This window comes from Sminthopsis crassicaudata, chromosome 1 (genome assembly GCF_048593235.1).
Source record: "Sminthopsis crassicaudata isolate SCR6 chromosome 1, ASM4859323v1, whole genome shotgun sequence".
In the NCBI taxonomy this organism is placed as follows: Eukaryota; Metazoa; Chordata; class Mammalia; order Dasyuromorphia; family Dasyuridae; genus Sminthopsis; species Sminthopsis crassicaudata.
In genome coordinates this window covers 403,317,166-403,322,362 of record NC_133617.1, presented here as the reverse complement: position 1 = coordinate 403,322,362, position 5,197 = coordinate 403,317,166, and the positions used below count along the sequence as shown (strand labels likewise).

The following is a 5,197-nucleotide window of genomic DNA, read 5'->3' as shown; positions in this document are numbered from 1 at the left end:
TCAGCAACAATACTGTATGAGGATGTATTCTGATGGAAGTGGAAATCTTCAACATAAAGAAGATCCAACTCACTTCCAGTTGATCAATGATGGACAGAGGTAGCTACACCCAGAGAAGAAACACTGGGAAGTGAATGTAAATTGCTAGCACTAATACCTGTCTGTCCAGGTTGCATGTACCTTCGGATTCTAATGTTTATTGTGCAACAAGAAAATGATATTGACACACATGTATTGTACCTGGACTATATTGTAACACATGTAAAATGTATGGGATTGCCTGTCACCGGGGGGAGGGAATAGAGGGAGGGGGGGATAATTTCGAAAAATGAATACAAGGGATAATATTATAAAAAATATATATATAATAAAAATTAAAAAAAAAGAGGTATAATGTTTTTTTTTTGTGGTTGTTTAGAAGGAAGAAAGTTGAATCAATTAAGTGGGGCCAACTTATAAAGTGATTTCACAACTTAAAGAGACTTAATAACATCACAAAATGAGGAAATGGTAATGAGTCTATGCAGCCACATCCTGCAGTGAATAAAATGTTATACTTGGAGTTAGGAAGATCTAAGTTGAATTGTACCCATTTTACCCAGTGTGTGACCCTAAGCAAGCATTTAACTTCTGGAATATTTCAATTGGTTACAATTCACATCTTCCTCACAAAGTTGATATGAGGGTCAAATATGATAAATTGTGTAAAACATTTATTAACCTTTTAAAAATAGATAAATACTAGCTATCCTCATCATTATCATCTCAGAAGTCATTTAGACTTCTTAGAGTAGAAGCTCCAAAAGGATCTTCTATTCCAACACTTCTAACACCCCAAAAGAGGTTACTCAAGTCTACTTGGAGGTTTTCAGTGAGGGTTAACTTATTACTTCTCAGTGAAATCCATTCCACTTAAATGAAACTTTGCTGGGAAATTTTGCCCAGCATTGCTTTTTAACTTCTACCTTTTTTGTTCTTAGCCTCAGCATCAGCATTCTACTAATTTAGATCTTGAAGCCTTTATGTTTCCAAACAGAAAAAAAGTTTTATATTGTATAATTTTCATTATAGTCCCTCCATGACTATCCTTTACCATAGGTGATTGTGGTAATATATGTCAATGCAAAAGAGAAACAATCAGGCTTTGAAAAGTGGATTCTTAACATGGGTAGTCCCCCTCCCCCTTATATGACTGGTGTATTGCAGTCTCTTGTGTTCTTTGTGAGAAGATATTTTTGCTGAGCTTTATCACAGCTGCTTTCACATCCTTGTTCCTCAGACTGTAAATGATGGGATTCAGCATAGGAATGACCACAGCATAGAAGAGAGCAATCAGTTCATCTGTTGCATGGGAGTCTTTGGATTCTGGCTTCATGTACATGAAGGTGATAGTTCTATAAAACATGATCACTACAATCAGATGGGAAAAGCAGGTAGAAAAGGCTTTTTTTCTTCCCTCAACAGAATTGATCCTCAAGATAGTAAATAGAATGAAAAAGTAGGAGATGAATATGAATACCATTGGAATCACTATTATAAAAATATTTGATATCACCATTATAATCGCATTGAGAGAAATATCTTCACAGGCCAATTTCAACACAGCCAGGATCTCACATGTGAGATAATCAATGACATTCTCACAAAATGTCAAATGCATAACTAGGGAGGTTTGTTAACTCACCTGCCATCCAACAATCAGTCACCAACTTCACAGAAAGTCCTTTGTTCATGATAATTGTATATCCCAGAGGGTCGCAAATGGCAACATAACTGTCAAATGCCATGACAGAAAGGAGCACACACTCTGTGGACCCCATGGCAAAGAAAAAGAACATTTGTAATCCACATCCAATGAAGGAAATGGATTTTTCCTCTGAAAGGAAGTTCACAAGTAACAAGGGAATGGAAGAAGATGTGTAGCAGATGTCCAGAAAAGAAAGATTACTGAGGAAGAAATACATGGGAGTGTGGAGGTGAGAGTCCAGGATGCTGATTGTAATAAGGAAACTGTTGTCCATCAGGATTACAATGTACAGGATAAGGCATAGCAGAAAGAAAACCATATATAGACAGGGTAGTCAGCAAGACCATGAAGAAAGAACATAGTCACAGAGATCTTATTGTATCTTTCCATTTGTTCTCTATCTTCCACCTACAACATTTCAGATAAGAAGACAAAGTAACAACTTTATTGTACTACAATTGATTCAAATATGATTTTAACTTTTGGGAATCCTATATTTAACACATTACTATAAATGTAAAATACTCAGTAACCAAATCAAATTTTGCACAGTGGTCCTATCTCCATACTAATATTTCCAAAGCACCTTCACTTTCAACCTAGTGATGGCTTGATGTCTATTCACAGAGTTGTGTTTGTGTATAAAACACTGCTAGGATTTCAAATTATCATTGGCTTGTGATATATTCAATGCCATACAGTCTTACTTATAGTTGAATGTTACAGAATCATAATAAGAAGGTAATCCCTCTTTTCCTTTCCACACATTCTTGTTTTTTTTTTTTTTACACTTAATTTCTGCTGTTATTACACTCCTCCACAAACTGCCAGACCCTTATACCTAGTTAAAGATTATGATTGTTGATAACATGGTCTTATATCTGATATCTTTGGAGTATAATACTCTGTGAACTTTTAAAACATTCATAATATGGCAAAAGGATATGATTAATTTTACTAATCTAGGTCAATCATGAGCATTTTATTAAATAATTATTAGAGATGTTAGCTTTCAACATTTCAGATAAAAAGACCAAGCAATGGTTTTATCATACTACAATTAATTCAAATATGACTTTAACTTTTGAGAATCCTATATTTAACACATGACTATAAATATAAAATATCCTGTATCCAAGTCAATTTTTGCACAGTGGCCATATCTCCACACTAGTGTATTCAAAGCACCCCCATGTTAGCTTTATCTTTTCCTTTTTCCTTTACCTAACCAGAATTCACCAAGCATAAATGTAAGCCATTTAACTTCCTCTGAAAAATATACTATGCAGCAAACTTTAAAAGCAAACATAACAAAAACACATTGTTATTAAGTTATAGTTTTCTTCAGAAGAGAAAATAAATGCATTCCTGAAAATTATCTTTAGGAATATGTTAAAATCCATGTTGTAGGCATATATATTTAAATTCTGCTCTTTTCTAGCACTTACATCAATGACTTTCACCAATTATGACACCCGTCTGCAGTATATCTATGTAACTATCGTAGGGAAGAGCTATTTGTTTATGTTAACAATTAATATTGCTTGTTGCGTAGGAGATGCCTGGTGCCTACAGGTGTTATTTCTTAGAATAAATAATTCAAAAGTTTGAAGAATAATACTGAGGCTAGAGACAGTGATATTAGCATTACCTCTTATCTTCCAACAGATCTTTTCACCTTTATTGATCATAATTACTATACCCTGTTCTCTTCCACTGGAGGGTCAGAGATGTGTCACTCAGATAATCATTTACAGTTCATCATTACTATCTGGAAAATGGAATCATAGACACCAGTACTCCTCATACAAATGATATTACTGTTTAATTGCTTAGGTGGGCATCTCTTCAAGATGAAGAAGACTGGCCTTGCTTCCAGCCTAGTCCCTGAAACCGACATCCAGAGAATCAGACCTTGGAATAAGATTTGAGAGCTGCATCTGCAGGTGCTATAACCCACTAACCCTCTGTAGCAATAATTACTAAAGACCAAAAAATAAATTTCTTTTCATCAAAGTGTTCCATGCTGTCAAATAGTTCAATATCAGAAATAACTGTGGTTTTATTTGGAGAAATGACTTTAAAGAAAATGTATTTGTTTTGCTGTTGTACCATGTAATCCTTCTTTTCAAATTTCAGCTGAATCCTCCTACATGTCTTGTTTCCTTTGTTAGAAAATGAGTGCCAAGAGAAAAGCTTATATAACATTTCTATTTTTTATCCTCAGTGCTTAGCACAGTGTTCTGCACATAAAAGCTTAAGAAATGGTTTTCATTCAGGCAACCATTTATTTATTTATTCTTTGATCATACCCCTAATAATCTGAAAAATGGAGAAGCATTATTTTAATTGCTCTATCATCTTTTCCACAAAGGAGATCAGATTGCTTTTTATAATAAATAATAACTGCTATAGGAAAAACAAACATTATAGTTTAGTGAATCAATTAAGCAAATGTTCCTATATAATTTATTGTGTGCTTCATACTCTGTGAAAACAAGATTACTAGTCCTCAATTGAGCACTTAATACCTGTTAGTGTAAATTAGAGATCTAATTCTTTATCTCTATTCATTTTGTACATTTTTTTTGGTAGAATTTTGACTTGCTACATTTTCTTGCTCTCTACTTCCTTTCTCAGATGATTTAGTTTTAGAATCTACATTGTGCACCCATAATCTAATACCCCCAAATTTTAAATCTAATCTATCTTTATGACTAGTCTTCCTTAGCATTGAGTGATTATTACATCTTCAGTCTTTACATCCATTATCTCTAGTTGGGAGATCATCTTTTCTCTCAGGCTTCAGCACACTGCAGATTGCTTTGCCTTGATTTTTTTTCTAAAGCAATTGATTGTCTCCTACTTTATAGAAAGCTCTTCAATATGATGATGGGTTTCAAAAATTCCTTCCTAATGGAGAGATATGTTGTTCCAAAGTTTTATGGTCTTATTTACATGTGTTGTTATTTATTCCAAAGTTGCATTAATAAAAAGAAACAAAATTTGCTTAGGGATGGGGAACACAGAAGAAAAGTAGATTAAATCTCTTTCAAGAATTTTTCAAGTGTTTACTCAATTTCATTTGGCCAAGAGAAATGATGAGAACCATTGCTCTGACCCCATAATAGAAGCCCCCTAATCTCTAAAGAATCAGCCACATGATTTAGAAGTCAATTTAAATCTTTTCCTTTTAGGGATTTTTTTTTTCCTCAAAGCAATTTAAAGTTCTGACTTGGATATATACAGAGAGTGAAAACTTATTGATACTTCAGGAATAGTGCCCCCAAGGTCCAATTACTGGGAACTTGTTACATGACATTGTTTTAAGCAAGGCCATACTTGAATGTTCATTCTAGATAACAATATAGTTTATATGATTTCAATTAAATGAAAGACATAATCTAATGGAAAGATATCTAGGATGATAAAAGTTGAAATTCCACAATT

The 5,197-nt window shown here is 33.6% G+C and overlaps 1 pseudogene; it reads right to left on the bottom strand.

Annotated features, from left to right (window-relative positions):
• Positions 1–1,159: 1,159 nt before the first annotated feature.
• LOC141550157 (olfactory receptor 13D1-like) lies at positions 1,160–2,137 on the bottom strand (annotated as a pseudogene).
• Between the last annotated feature and the right edge of the window lie 3,060 nt (positions 2,138–5,197).